Source organism: Topomyia yanbarensis, chromosome 1 (assembly GCF_030247195.1).
Source record: "Topomyia yanbarensis strain Yona2022 chromosome 1, ASM3024719v1, whole genome shotgun sequence".
Classification (NCBI taxonomy): Eukaryota; Metazoa; Arthropoda; class Insecta; order Diptera; family Culicidae; genus Topomyia; species Topomyia yanbarensis.
In genome coordinates, this window is record NC_080670.1 from 168,487,837 (window position 1) to 168,504,882 (window position 17,046).

Below are 17,046 nucleotides of genomic sequence, written 5' to 3' on the forward strand. Positions count from 1 at the left end.
GTTTTCAAAAATGGTGGGGTAAACCCGACCCCCTATGTTTTTGGTTGATTTAGTGCAGCTATTATCCAAATTTTATGGTTTTTCAATGATAAATCAATGAATGTTGTGTTATTAAATTGTAACATGAAGAAAATGGAGTTCAATTTCAATCTTGGAATGCGAAAATCACGAGCAGTAGCACGTAATGATATTCCCATTTGCATCGGAGCAATTGCTCGACGAATACTACAATCATCATGTTTTTGTGTCTTTCGTTTGTTATTATGAACCATTTTGCATAAAAATAATAAATAATAACAATAAAAATATATTCCAATCTGAAAAATAAAAATTTTCTTAGCAAAAAAGCGGTCGGATTTACCCCACTATTTAGTGGTCGGATTTGCCCCACCGCGTCATTTTTCATTACGATGCAATTAAAAAAATATGAAAAAGGTTGAACTAAATTCTTCTATGCACTTTGTAGGACTTTAATCGAAGAATTTAAATCCACTTACATTTATTATGCAATCACTTTAACAATCAGAAATATCTTGTAGTCAATGATGCACAAAAGTCAAATCAAAAGTTCTAAAAACACACCTTTTGTCGTTTGAGCATCTCAATGTAGACTAATGAAATGCTGTCATACCACCATTATGATTATTTTCGATGCGCTACACGACAACATTGATATTAGTTCGCGTAGTGCTTCTGATTTTCGGTAACAGAGGGGGGTCGGGTTTACCCAACGGTCGGATTTGCCCCACCTTACCCTATTATTAAACCAATTCTGCAGCGTTTTTTTTATACACTCAGGTTTTTTTTTACGCGGGGGATACGAGCCGCGTAAATGAAAACCGCGTAAATTTAAAAATCCGCGTAAAACAATACCCGCGCAAAAAAACCGCGTAAAAAAACTTGAGTGTATAGGTGTTTTATGTGGTAATAGGACTGACATAATTATATCTTCAGTACAGCGGTTTGTTTCATAATTTAAAACAGATTTATTTTAAAATTTAAATTAGTATACCCAACCGTTCTATTTGTTGTATACTTTAAAACGCAATTAGAACTGTGTTTTAAATACATAGGGTAGGACAGATATTCTGACTGGATAAACTGGGAAAACAATTTTAAGTCCAGTGACGCTTAAGACATGGCTTGAATTTGAATCGAAAAAGAACACCCGCTTAAACTACTGCTGGGACGGTAAGTTCTGTTTTAAAATTTTCCGTTGTGTGCAGTACGAAACAAAAGTGTTTGAAATTAGAAAACAAAAAGTTCTGCTGGGAATGTGATTGTTTCCGATGCAATTACACTCAGATTTTTCACGCAGGGGATGCAGGCCGTGTAAATGAAAACCGCGTAAATTTAAAAAACGAGTTAATGAAAACCGCGTAAATTTCAAAATCCGCGTAAAAAACCTGAGTGTACTCTCCTATATAAAATACTACGCTGCTGAACAGCTCAATAACTACAGAAGCACGTTGTCAGATGCCTTACTGATAAAAAACATATAACCGAAATATGAAACATGAAAACCAATTGGCTCTTTACCCTACGCAGCTACAAAGCGCCGTAAACATGGATTAACAAGTTACAACGCACACGCATGCATAAAAATAAATATATTTTTTTCAAACGCAACACTCTTAAGCAGCACACACCGTATTGAATTAAATCCAAACCACCCCGCCCACCCACTTTGCAAATCATTCTGTGACACCATGCTGGTACCCGACAAATCCGCACACGGCCACCGCTGCCGAAAATGCATAGCGTCTACCGCTTATTGTAGTGCCCAGACGCTGCAGCCATGATCTTACCCGTTCGACATAAGAACAAAAACTGATTCAAACGGGTACGCGTCACCTCTATTTATAAACTAACCGTATATGGTTTAGTCACTTAGGTGCGAGTGTGTGCAAATGCCAACGTTACCGAAAATCGATAGCGCTTATTGCATCGCCCGGAGACGATGTTGCTCGAATGGGATAAGAGCAACAACTGATTTCAACGGACATGCGTTGCTTCTATTTATGACTTTTATAGCCGTAAGCACAAAGGCGTACTAACTGTTTTTAAACCGGACTAACTTTTAAACCAGCCTAAAATATTTGGTAAGCTTTAATCATACGATGCTGTCATTTTTATGGCTGCGTTCTGATCTGCGTTACACGTCAATGTTAAAAAACAACAAATTCAAGTTAAAGAAAATGAGTAAATTCATTCCGAAATTTTCTTGCAGTAAAATAGCTTTTCTTCGTCAAATATCTTATTGCATAGTGTTTGAGAACAATTTTGTCTTGTAGCCGATATGTTTCTGAACTTAGAACTTTAACGTGTTGGATAGTTGAAAGTTGGCCGATGGTGTACAGCACTTTAAAGTGACTTAATATTAAATGCACAAAAGAAAATAAATTGGTATACATATGCATGTTTTTATTCAGTTTGTATAGGCGCTCGTCGAGTTAGAGGTGGTTGAACCATCGGTTGTAATTGGTGCCATGATAGTTATTTCTCGACAAGCAAATGATTACGGCTTAAAAGCCAACTGTCACAATTCACTTTGAAAGGAAATTCCGGACAAACCGTTACTGGATAAAAACAGTTCATAGCAGTTAATGGAAGAGAAAACTTTTTTCTTTTGTTTACTGCCATTGGCGAGCAACGGTTTGTCCGGAATTTCCTTTCAAAGATATTTTTGACAGTTGGCTTTTAAGCTGACAGTTAATGGGTTGAAAATGCGTAGTTTTCTACGCATTAATTGGTATTTTATTTTATTAGTGTAGTTCGACAGTGCTTGTCTTTCCTACTTGATAAACTGGCTTATTTATTGCCATCTTTATTGCGAGCAAAAAAGCCATATTTATCCAGAAGAAAGCCGAAGAGAGGATTGAAAATAACGAAATGTATGCAAGAGAAGCATGACAATTTTTTGTATATTTTTGTCTTCCTCCGGTAACATGATGCTGCCATTTGCATTGCTGCGCTCTGATCAGCAATACACGGCAATGTTAAAAACTGTACAATGAAATTAATTTAAAATTCACTGTTTATGCCATTTAATAGCCTGATGTATTTTTGTTTTTAAAACGATTTTGAAATCCTCGGTTTAGCTTGAGGGTTTACACCACTGTAGAGCACGAAAAAATAGATTTATTTCGAGAATTTTTTATCGCTCAATAAAAAGTCGAATCGACATCTTGTTGAATGTCCCATTCAACAAGATGTCGATTCGACTTTTTATTGAGCAATAAAAAATTCCCGAAATAAATCTATTTTTTCGTGCTCTACAGTGGTGTAAACCCTCAAGCTAAACCGAGGATTTCAAAATCATTTTAAATACAAAAATACATCAGGTTATTAAATGGCATAAACAGTGAATTTTAAATTAATTTCATTCTACAGTTTTTAACATTGCCGTGTATTGCTGATCAGAGCGCAGCAACATAAGTATTGTATCAAACTAAATAATTTTTTCGAGCAATTTCATCACAAGATGGCGGCTCTGCAGCATTTTCACCTCATGCGCGTTTTTTGGAAGGGGTCCACGGCCGGAAATCTATCTCCCGTGATTTTTGACCTAGCGCCAAAAACTAAAGATTTTCTGATTCCTTATGTCAATAGCGATGTAGGAAGGATTTTTTCGATATTTTGATTTTACGCGAAATGGCGCACTTTTGAGTGAAAAAACGTCGAAAATATTATAAAAATCTACACAAAATCGTTAATCAATAAAAAGGCAAGCAATAAAAAAATTTAATCCTAAGTACTTCTCCAGTCACGTATCAATTTTGAATACACTGTAAAAATTTCAAAGCGATCAAAAATCATTTGTTCGAGTTACATTTCGGCTAGTGATTTCGAGAAAAACGCGGTTAAAGTTTGCAGTACAAATGGGATATACATAAGAAGCGTTGCGGCCAAATTGAAAATTTGTATATTTTTTAATTGTTTTCGTTCTCTATGTTTTGGGATGTCATTTTTACATCCTAAAGCACATTTTAGACTAATAAATAGAAAATCGATTCCTTTAAATTCTACAGTGGTGTAACCGCAACAATTTATTATTTAAGATCCATAATTGACTAAAACTAATGCTTATAGAAAAAGAGTGGAAGCTTACATCTTTTGAAAAGTCTGTATCAGTTGCTGTTCTGCAACACATGAAAAATTCCATAAAAATTGCTTATTTGCTTCAGATAATTATGTCGTCCTTGCAATGGAAATCTGACATTTTAGCCTGGTGGGGCTTATTATACCATCCTACCCAACTACTCTACTAACCATGCATATAGAATTTGGCAGACCTACTTTGCTGAAAATAAAGTAATTCAGATTATCAGCACGATTACCCAATCAAGCCTGAAATACCAAAAGTCTAGTAATTTTAATTAATATAAATTACAATTAGTTTCTTCCTATAGTCTGATAATGAATTGACAATTATAAATTAACAAATTGGACCTGATACTGGATGCAGACAGTGAATCTTAAGGTGGCACCTCCACGAAATGCGGTGTAAATAATATTACTCAAAATTTCTTGGACCAATCGTTCTGAATTTTTGCACAGTTTTTTTTTTCACATCATTGCCCAGGCAACTACAAGAGCTTTGCAATGAGCTAAATACTATTATTTTACAATAACATGTTAATCGTTGTTTTAGCAAAAATCGGACTTTGGTTTAAAAGTGCTACGAAAAAATCGAAAATAGACCAAAAAAGCCCCCTAATTACTTGTGAAATGCTGTAAAAAACAACTGTGCAAATGGCTCAACGTTTGGTTCAGTAGTTTTTGAGTTATGGTGTATACCGCAAAACAAGTTTTCGATATGGCGCCGAACTGAAAAGACAAACAATCTTTGTATCGAAAAAAAACAAGTATCCAATTTTTTGCCGATAGTACCTTACACATAAAATACTACTAATTTTTCTTGCTTTTGATATACTTTTCCATATAAAAATCCAGTTAACAAATTTTCTATTGCGATTAGAGCTATGTTCACCTGTTAAAACATGTTAAGATATGTCTAAGGAACAACATTTGGTGATATGTGGGCATGTAGAGCCTATTAAATCAGAGTGTAAGTGATCTTACTATGGAAACATAGCAAAAACACGATTTTTGATTGGAGACACCTCTAAATCATGTCCAAATTATGTCATGTTTGGCGAAACTTCTTAAATTCACACGAAGAAAAAAATCCGAGCTGACCCATGTATATTTCAAAACTTTTTCAAAATGTGAAGAGGTCTTCTGTGCATATCTGTTCTATCATTAAACGAAAATTTGTACTGCAGCGGAAATGCAAATTGTTCAAGATATGCTAGAAAATTATAAATTGCGAAACAATACAAGCAAGCTCCGATAACATTTAAATAACGATCAAAACGAGAATATTTGTAGCAGCTTGTTTGCCGTCATATTTAAAAGTGTTACTTCGGCTATATGGCATGTCTTCATTTACAATTTTTTATTCAATCTTAGTTTTGAACTATTTCGAAAGCAGTAAAAATATAAATAAACTGTGATTGTGTATTCTTTTCTTTTCCTCTTGTTAAAATAACTAAAAAGTTGTGAGCAAATTAAACGGCACTTATTTTGATAGCCATAGGTAAACTAACAAATGAAAACAATTTTCATCTCTGAATCCGATTATAAAATTTCGTTCGACAGTGTGTTTCAATATGATTCGTCTTCTGCTAACCTGCAATATATCTCTTCGATGTGGCGTTTTGAAATGAGCGTGTAGCACCTGCTAGATATAGGACGATAAAGAATATTAAAAAGATTGCATTTAAAATTCGATTACTCCTGTTTTTCGTACGGGATAAAACTTGCTTACTTGCCCTCATACGGTTTGTGTGCAACATTGGGGCATAATATTGCACATGAAGGTCAAAAAGTCGATTCAAATTAATGAGATGTATGCAAGAGGAACATAGCGGCCTTTTACACTGTTTTCGTTTGGCTTCAGGATGCAGCCATTTCTGCAATGACAGGTACTAACGTCTTAGGCCGGACTAAACTCAGGCCTAAAATCAAAGATAGTACCGCGTGGCGGTACCAACTAGATTCAAGCTTACCGCTATTAGTGTTTCATTGAGCAACTAATGTGGTTTTCGTTTGAGGCGAAACTGAGTCAGTTCCAAACCCCAACTGCTGTCAAAATGTATGAACTGACAGCGGTTGGGGTTAGAACCTGACTCAGTTTCAGGTTCAAGCGAAATCGCCATAAGCTGCCCTCTCTTAACGGCTGTGTCTGAGAAATCTGCCTCACGAATGGTAATTTTCCCGTTTTTCGTGAACTTTTTAATTTTACCAATTTCCAAAAGTCTACTTTTATTGGGGAGATATTAAATTATTACCAATATTTAAGTTAGGTGTTTCTGAATCGGTTGGTGTATGAATGATTAAAATCCATCTAGTAATATCGGAGTTATAAGCGTGCAAACCTTACATAGTTTCGTTACATGGGAGATAGGGTAGATTTTAGAATGACACCTAGCCCCTGATAGTGGAGTAAGACATTTTTAATGTCAAAAATTACTTTTGTGTATGGATAGGTGAAATATCTATACGGATACTGAAAGCTCTTTTCAAGCACTATCGAAAAATATAATCATTCGAGGAATAGATTGAAAACCACCTTCAATAACACAAAATGTTTAAAATTATGAAAATTTACAAAGTATGCTAAAAAACACAATATCGCCCACAGCTTCTACTAAACAAAATGTTTTGCAAAAAAAACACATTGGATAATGCGTTTCACACTACTTGAGGTTCACAACGAGAGATAGCGCTTTATGTCTTTTAGAAACGGAGAAAAGGGAATTCCGCCAACTTACCCCAACCGCCAACTAGCCCCCTACTCATCAAGTGGCGTTTTAACCGGGACTGTCTCTCAAAGTGTCTTTGGCAGCCCCCTGTCAAGTATGGCGTGTCTGCACAGCCAGCATCACTGCCACTAAAATCAAAACAATAATTTTGGATCTAATCATTAAAAGCTCTATTTGGTTACTAAGTGTATATTTTCTGAATAATATGGTATCTAAACATCACGCAAGATGCACACGGAAACGAAAAACTACCTAAAATTGAGTTCCTTTGACTCAATCTCGTGGTATCGTGGGGGAACTTAAAATTAGGTAAACCGTGTTGAAGGTAGTTTCCATTTAACCACGGCAAAAATTACAACTCATTGATAGGTTTTTTATACTCAAATTTAAGTTGAATTTACCTAATTTTGAGTTCACCCCAAACAACTCAAAAGTACCTTCCTCCACGGAAGACCTCGACTGAGTCGAATCTCTCTTTTTGTTTTTGACAACACTAATAAGTGCGAAAGCGACGCACAACTCAAAAGTAAGTTAAAAGAACTTTAATGCAGGTTGTTTTATTTAACCGTGCAAAACGTCGTGTGGAATGCTTGAATATTGTGCATGGCGCCGAACATAATTCTTTGTTTGGGGCTTTACAGCTATAACGCCCTATATGTGGGTCGCTGTCAAACTCCATATGTTGGTATAGGGTTGCCAGGAGGCCGATTTTCGGCAGTGGTCTACAACCCGTCAGGGTAACAATTTAACACTGGGTGGAAATATACCAATTTTTTGTGTTTACACTCCGTAGAGTGTATTTGTTTACGTAAATTATGTTCACCCGCTGTTCAGTACCGTTCACATTTAGTTGTAAATTTTTATTCATTTTCGTGTTTGTAGACCGTTTTTGTTCGTGCAGATAGGTTAGATAATTTTTGTTTTATGTTTGTATATTAATAACATAGGGCTTACGTAGGTCACCGCTCTCCTCTTGCTGTTATATTGGTGGCTGATTATGCTATAAGGGAAATGACAGTTATGCGTCGGTGCGGTTTTGTGGTGTTAATTTGTTTTGATCGTGTGCGGAAGGTGGCCATCGAAAAGTTTAGAAAGTTACAGACCACGGTGAAGAAAAAACGTCCTAGATTCGCAATTTCGGGACAGTTGACCGCCACAACAATTTAGTGAAGTGCGCGTGAATGACGAAAAAACCCGTCAAAAATCCCGGCCCGTGGTTTGGGCGCTCGTGTGACTTGTGGTGCCGGATAGCCCCAAGGGAAGCTAAGTGCAAAGGAGTTTTCGCTTCCTCGGTTAACCGTTAAGGAACCTGGTTCTCATCTACAGCTAACAGTCAAGGAGAGGGAAGCAGGTAGGACGACGACTCCACCTGGGAACGGCTGCGGTGTCTTCCGAGATTCCTTGCGGGGAGCAAAAGAATCCAGTCATTCGTCACCAACGTCGCTAAGGAGGCTCCAACAAAAGAACTAAGCTCACCTCCCTAGCTTATTGTTAAGGACCGCTGCTCGAGTATTGGGCAATTCATACTTACAGGTCCCAATCACGTGTTACTTGATAATCGACTAATTAGCTCACATCTATCGATCCCAAACCATCGTTGTCTGATCGCAACTAAACCAGTTTAGATCTCTTGAATGTTCCAGTATAACGTAGTCCAAAATCTGCGAACTGGTGCCTCTGCGAAGAATGACTGGTGGATATTTTCCAATAATTGATTCCTCAATCGATTTGGGTTGGGCCGCCAAGGACTTAGTGTACTTTGAGCGACCCCTTTTTGGATTACGCGGAGCCATAACAGACCACTGTTCCGGACCTCTTTTTAGGAAAGCTTCCTTCTTGGGTATTAGAATCGAGACAACTAAATTTAAAGTTTAGATTCAAAAGAAATCGGGAAGCTGCTAACCCCAAAGAGATTCAAAAATGCCTTGTCAGACAATACTGATGGCCATGAACGAAATCATCGTGTCTCCATTCCGGTTTGGGGGTACAGGGAGTGTTGAAAATGGGATACTTTCCTGTTACGTCGATTGACAATCCCTTGAGAGGCGTACGTGCTTGTCATTTTCTTTTCTTATATTATCGAAAAATATATTTTCGATCAGAATAAGGTGTTCCTAAATATTTCACTGGAAATCCACGAGTGCCTGTAGGTCACTGAAATTTTGTAGAGGTTTTTCAGCAGTTTTCTGCGAATGAAGTCAATTACGAAAATACGTCAGTGTCACACATCGACGAAAGCAAATATCAAGTATTGTCAAAAGATCCTATCTCACCGGTTAGATGGATTAAATCAGTTTCATTCATCCATTTGACCATCCCTACACCAAACCCATCACAGTATCAAATCAACCATCAGACCGGCGTTGGTCCTGGAACAGTACAGAACAGTCAGAACGCGAGAATAGACTGAAAGTATGCTAAAACATTACTGCTGAATAACTTACTCCATTTCTTTACTGTCCCTTCCCCAACAGCCTGGCCGACAGGCCAATCAACCAACCAACCAACGCGGCCTGAATTGGAAAGCAAAGTGGAGGCGCCCTGGCCCGGGTACGAACTTCAAAAGGAAGCTCCGGACGAAACGGGGAAGTAGGTATGGGCGTACAAAATAACTTTTACGCGCGTGGTACACAATGAAAACACCTACCGTTTGATGTTTTCCACTCTTTTTTTGCATCTTGTTCTCACCGACTACCGAGGCCTCTCGCTCTCCATTTATGGTACAGTACTAGTTAGGTACAGGATTTTGCGTTCCCGTCCGCCACGGATATAGTAGGTAGGCAGGTATGTAAGGAAAAGGAACACTCGCGACCTGCAGAAGCTGAGGCATATTTTATGCATGCAGCGCCGTACATAATTTATTAGCTTTTTATTGAGCGACAGGACTGAGATTGTTTCGCTGGCAAAAAAAGAAATAAAAAGTTGAATCTAGGTAGGAAGTTCCACGTGGGAATGAACTCGATGGAAATGTTTTCGATTGTCACAACTCACCGAATCCCGTGTCTTTGTTTCGCTTTTCCATTTGTCTGCGAGGTGTCAACATCCTGCTGGAAAGTTGTACTTTTGGTCTTAACATATTTTCGCTTCGTCATAGGCCTGCAGGGATATAAATCATGGCGGATGATTTCGCGATTTCGGTTTTGGCGCGTTGGCGAAGCCGGTCCTCGGAATGGATGGTAATGTGACTGGAATAAAATTATAATTTGCCACCAGTGAAAACATTCGAATGATTTGCCAAGAATTTGCACCGAAGAAGGCTTCTTCGTGTTTGCGATAGTGCCTTCCGTGGCCTATCAGAAACAAAGGGGTACAAGTTGCCACAAAATTCTGACAAGTCGTTCCGTCGGATTCGAGTCACGCAATGATAGTTCAGATACAGATTCTCGACGTCACTTGTCCCAAAAAAGTTTGTTTATTTATTTATTTATTTATTTATTTATGTTCTGGAATACTTAAACGGAAGCAAAATTCGAACCCGTTACATTTTGATAAAACGATAGCCTAACGCACTAGGAGTTCCGAGGTCAGCTCAGTTCCGAGCGTCAACCAGGAAGAAAGAGAAAACATGTTCGCTTCACGGTAGACTGTTTATACTTTTCCAGTTGTGGCATGCAAAAAGCGATGAGAAATGTTGGCGACGGAAAAAATAGTCGGTCAATAAATTTATTCGTTTATTGCTGCTCGGTGACGCCGGGTGATAATTTGAGAATTTTCCGGTTCGTTACAATCGTGGCACGAAATTGGTTACGGGGTGGTGAAAGTTTGTTGACGCGGTTGACACTTTAAAGTTTGTTGATAATTTTTCGGCTGACAACTTTCGTAGCACGATACTCTCCTCTAGGACCACTCTGTACACTGTACACTGCGTCAATATTTGAAAAAAGTGTTTATGGCCATCAATCGAACTTCTAGCGTGTTTCTGTGGAGATAGGCCAACGTTTAACGAAATATAGGCCGATTTTCCTGACTGCGATAAGCAGTATACTAGGCGCCCTCGTCAGCTGTAGCCAAGATGGCTGCTCTATTACGAGGCTACTTGTCGCTAACCTGGCATACCGAACAACCCTGAAAAATGTAAATAGAGATAAAAGGTGGAACAAACGGTAAAGGATACGGAACGGAATCTAACTGGAATTTTGACACTTGAAATGTAAAAATCCGGTTGGACCCTTGAAGCCACCCTGATGCAACAAGCGAACAAGGAGATGACAGCCCTTCAGGAAGCTCCATGCCCCGGAATAGATGAACGAGTATTCCGCCGGGTAAATCAAACTGCGAGTACCTCGTTCAGTTACTATATCTACAAAGACGACAAGAAGGCAGAACATGAAGCGGGTGTTGTAGTGCTTAGGTGCGACTGGTTATTAGATGAAGCTCGGTGGGTAATTATATCTGCGAGTTGAGGATAAAAGGCCAATTCTTCAACAATAGCTTGAACAACTCATACGCGCCGACAAATGTCAAACTCGATGCTATGAAAGATATGAGATATGAGTGTCTAAACAAGACCTACGGAGAGTTCCCAAACATGATTTACAGCTCATCGTCAAGGAAACCAATGTACAGATCGGAAGGGAACAATTATTTCGTCCAGTTATCGGAGAAGAGAGTCTCTACCCTAATCACCAATGACAACAACCATACTCTAGGTATGGTTATTTGTAGAATCTATGTTGTATGGACTAATATACGGAAACACTGGGAGGCACTCAAATGGTGAGATGTGCTCCAGAATCGACCGTGTTTTGATAAACTGTGAACATTTCGTTGACGTCATTGAGGTTAAGATTTTTCAAGAACTGAACGTCGACTCTGACCGCCAATTTGTGGTGTGTAAAATTCGCACGCGACTGTCCAGTATAACCGGTTCCAGACCATACGACTGAACATACAGCGATTGTTGGCTGAAGGCGTTGTCGAGAAAACTCGACAAACGAATAGAAGAACGACCAATGGTGATAGTCTGAGGGCAGCATAACAACAGGTCATTACGTCGGTTAGTACAGCAGCGACAGAGCCTCTCCTACCGCCGACTAGGTGAACAGTCACCATTCTGTGAGTCGTACAATGCCTGGGTACTTAAACTCAGGTGACACAATCGATCAGTAGACCATGGTACAGCGAACCACAGAATCGGATGATTAGTCTGACGTCCAACCGTTAAACAACCTGTTCACGATTCTTAGATCGTTATAATGCGCATCTGGATGTGATTCGACACAGGTGGTTTCGGCGATAGAGAATGGGCTACAGAAGCCAGCGTTCTAAGCATGACCTCAAAATAGGCGTACCACGCTCTGTTGCGTATGAACAAGTCACAACAAGGGGTCACCCAGGTTGTTTTTTTAGTAAGGTCCAAAAATTTTCAAAGACCTGGCCTGTAGTGAAGTGACTCACATAGTCATTCACCGCTAATACACTCCTAACTCTTTTTTCGCCCTTTGTCCCCACGGAACTACGTCAAGTTGTGCTTTCGTCGCACCTCTTTCTACTGCTCTATCTCGGATCATGATTTGATTTATGAAATGGCCTTTGAACTTTAATTGAACTTTCGACTCCTCTCTTGCTTCTATTACGTCCATCTATTACGTTTACCTCTCGTCCCCGTGAGCCGTTTTGATACAGATTCCATGAGCTTTTAGTTCCTGTTTCCGTGAGTCATTCAGCTCCCGGCTTTATTACGACCTGCTCGGATAGTTCCCGACAGTGAACTCACCCTACACCGACCGATAGCTCCACGACAGAGGCATTTCTCCCGACACCGATACCAGCTTCCTTGAACTTCCACGGCAACGGAATTTCTCCCGGTAGCTATGCCTGTTTCTTGAGCCAATTAGCTCCCATTTTTGTCACGATATAGTTGGATAGGCCACGGTGGTGAATCTACTCTACTGCGAATTCTCCGGCAGTAGATTTCTTCGGATACTGATGTTCGTTTCCATGAGCCATACCCGGTTCGTCCCGATTTACCCCATTTAGTTCCTGGCGCGGTGGATCTAGTCTACTAATGAGCTACCCGGTACCGTGTAAAGGTCGATCCGGTGATTCTGGTGAAGCCTGACTTCCTTCACTGGCGCCCAGACTACCTGGACCAAGCGTTACGTCGCGTACTACGCAACAGGTTCCCAGCTGTGGACCTAGTTTACACCGAAGGAGAGTTCCCCGGCGGCGAAATTTCTCCCGAAACCGATTTGTGGTTTCACGGGGCTTCCAGCCGACGACGCTACTTTGTTGCTCTTTCAGCCGCTTTCTCTGAATCTTGGAGAGTATATTCGTAACCACCCTGTTAACAGCATATATATTGTCAACTGTCACATTAGACATACCCCTCCGAACTTCTACGAGCCTAGGGCATTTAAAGACCACGTGTTCCGGTGTCTCTTGTACGTTCACGCACTCCGGGAAAAGGAATGACGAAGCATGTCCAAACCGATGCAGGTACTTCCGGAAGCATCTGTGCCCGGACAAAAACTGCGTCAAATGGAAGTTCACCTCGTCATGCTTCCTACGCTGCCACACTGATACGTTTGGGGTGAGTCGATGGGTCCACCTTCCTTTCTCCGCGCTGTCCCACTCTTGCTACCACTTAGCCAACGAGTCCGCTCTGACTAGTCCCCTTGCATTTTGTGCCTTCCTCCGCTGGTATCATTCTACGTCCTCAGCCGGGGTGGTGCAGTTGGGAATCATCCCGGCAATGACGCATACCACCTCCGACGATATCGTTCTGTACGCGCTCGCGACACGAACTGTCATTAGGCGAAACGTGCTTGTCAACTTCATTCGGTTCCGCTTCGAGCTCAGTGCAGCTGCCCAGACCGGTACGCCATACCGCTGTAGTGAGGATGAGACACCCGCCAGGATACGTCTCTTGCTGTCAATACGTTAGTTGTCCTCGCTTCCTTCTTACAGCCTTCTCTCAGTCGACCTGGATATTGTAATCTAATCGATCGTCGACTATCACACTCGGGTGCCTTAGCGCACGCATTGATGGGATTGAGTGTCCGCCGACGATGATCACGACACACTGGATTTTTATTCCACGATGCCTTTTGTCTCTACCGTAAATATCTCCACTTCCTCGAGAGTCTCGCAAGTTATCGTCTGGACAATGTCATCTGCAAAACCGACGATCTCGACTACCCTGGGCAGTTGCAGTGTTAACACTCCGTTGTATATTATATTCCAGAGCGATGGGCTGAGTATGGAGCCCTGAGGTACTCCCGCCGTAAGTCTAGTCTCTATCCCATGTTCGTTTCGTAGACCAGTACTCGGTTCTGAAAGTAGCTTTTCAGAACCTTGCTTAAATAGTCCGAGACCCGCATTCTGTGCAGCGATATGGCGATAGCAACCGCCCTGGCGCTGTTGAACGTGTTCTTCACGTCGATCGTAACCATGGCGCAGAAGCGATTACCCCTTCTTTTTTGCTTCCACGCTTTCTTCACGCTCACGATGACTGTGCAGATGGCGTCCACCGTCGGTATCCGTTTCCGGAATCCGAACTGCTTTTGCGATAATCCGTTCTCACTTTCAGCGTAGTTCGTCAACCTGTTGAGGATGACCCTTTCCAGAAGCTTACCGAGAATATCTAGCAGGCATATAGGCCGATACGATTCTGCTTGATCTCCTAGTGGCGGCCCTGGTTTTGGTAGCAACACAAGCTTCTGGATCTTCCATCTGTCCGGGAAGTAGCCTTCGTCCAAGCATTTCTGTAGAACTATCCTGAACGTGTTCGAACGCGGTCTTTAGTGCTACGTTGGGGATTCCGTCTGGAGCTCTCTTCGCTTTCAACCCCTCTGCCATTATAACGAGCTCGTCGTTGGAGACTTGATGGTCGCCAGCATCGTCTGCATCAACGTACGGTGTAGGCGGCCGTGCGGTTGAGTCGTGTTCCGGGAAAGAACCTCCGGAATAATTTTCAATTGATCAGCGCACATTTCAGCTGGCGCCATTGGACCGTTGGATCTTGGTTATCACGACACGATAAGCGTTGCCCAGGAGTTAGTGTCTACTTCTCTGCACAGCTCCTTATCCTCCTATGTCGCGTTTAAAAGCGGCTCTCGCCTTAGAATGTCACCCAGGGTGGGGTCTATGACATCGACACCAAAGATAAGGCCAATGGTTAACTTCTAAACGAGCTGCAAAGTCAAGGTCGTAGCGGTCCGTAGGATCACCACTTGTGTCCGGCTTCACTATCCTTTCCCTGTGATAAACCTATCGCATGGTACTAGAGTGTGCCTTAACTTGCCTAAACTGCAGCCTGAACCACCCATCAGACCTCTCGAGGTGCAATGGTGAACTCTCAACAAGAACCAAAAAGTGCCCCAAATTCAAGAGAAAGAGGCCATTATTAACCTTCCGGTAGTCGCGCTAGTGCATTGAGTGCAAGCTGCTTTGAAAATCTAGCAAAATCGTGTTAGAGCAGCCGCAGGTGCTCGTTCAGTGAGCCATTAGTGCTGCTTCCGCAGGGTTAAACTCCAAAACCTTTTCTTTTCTGAACCAAGAGAGTGCTAATCGCACAAAACTGAAGAAGACCCAACTTTGCCAAACAGACCCGAGAACGTACGGATCCGAAAGAAGACAAAAAGGACTGTATGATCGCCAGACTGGAGAAAATAATCACTAAACTGTAAAGAACAAACCACCAAAGGCAAATGACCGAGACGATGAGATACTACCTCGAAAAATCTACTGACGGAGGCCATGCCCCAACTCAAAATCAACAAGCAACAACTATAACGAGTAGGATTATTCCACACCATGGAACATTAGGAGAGCAGGACAACAGCAACAGAGTTAGCACGAGTACCATGAATCAGCGAAACTCCAGACATCGTGACAAACGCAAGCAGAAACAAACCACTGCCGAGCAAGTGATGTGAAAAAATTTCGAAGTCTTAGCAAAAACAACTTAGAGCCAACGTCAACAAAAACGCAAAAGAAAACCCAATCGAGCTCTCGTAACAACAATCCCTCATTAGTCGTACATTAGAATCTCTCGGACACCAAAACAAACTCCTGTCGCAAGTGTCCATCAATATGTTCGAATAGCTCGGCACTAACAACAGGATGTGAATTTGGGATACCAACAAAAACTACAAATTTCGACTACCCTATATTACGAGGCTTTTAACACAGGATCATCTTACCGACTTACAAACATCGACCACAGAGCTATCAAACCGGAAATCAGAAAATCCACCAACACAGGAAACCCAAACGACTGGAATCACGACTGCCTCAGGAGTCCCGCATCTTGCTAGGCCCAAGAGCCGGCGATTCCTCCACCCAGTGTCAAAAACAGGTTCAAGTCTTCGATTCCCCTGCGCTCGGCGAGCCACCGGGTTTTATTCTTAGCCGAGACGACTACTAGTACCAAAAATAATGAGTTCGACGAGACCTAAGCCCGGCTTCCGGTTGCTGTTGGCACCCGGTACTATTTAAACTACCCAAGCCTTTTACTACAATGATAAAGTCAGATCCTAATACATCTGTCACCATAACTAACCGTCACTCCCACTTCCCCGTGCCGACTCTTACAAGGGATATATCACCTTGTAGCGATGCTTCCCCGGCGGCTGCTGGTGCAGGAGGTCCGAGAACCCCCGGGTAAGTACACACAACATTGACCGGAATTTGTCAAATTTAAGCCCACAGATACAACTGTAGGAAAACCCAACTTGAGCCCCGTGGCAGATCTCCCAGCTGTAGGCTTGCCTCTCCAATACATCCGACCCAGCAAGAGCTCTACTGTGGAACCTTGGAACCTGCCTCCAAAGGAACCTCACGTACAGTCTCAGCGTAGCTCGTCGGCCCGTCATCTATAGCAGCACCATAGCCGCTGAAAGCAAGTAGAAGGGGCCGTTGAGCACACCGAACCAGCCACGAGGTTCTACCGAGACCTCCGAATCATCAGCCAGTAGCTGAAATCAGCCACGAGGTGCCAGAGTGCCCTTGAATCGCCGACCTATCGTCGAAGATCAGCCGAAAGAAACCGCAGTGCTCACCTTTCGACGTATTCGCCAGAGAGTTGCATCGTTGGATATATCGAACCAACAGTAGACAATCGTAGTCGTCCCAGCGTTTATCGGCCGGTCCCCATACACACCTGCACTCACACGCAAAAATTGTAAGTTACTATAAATAAACAAGAAAGTGAAAAGACCAAAATGTTCTCCAGTTCACTCGTTTTGTAAAATCATAAACCGATATGAAAGTG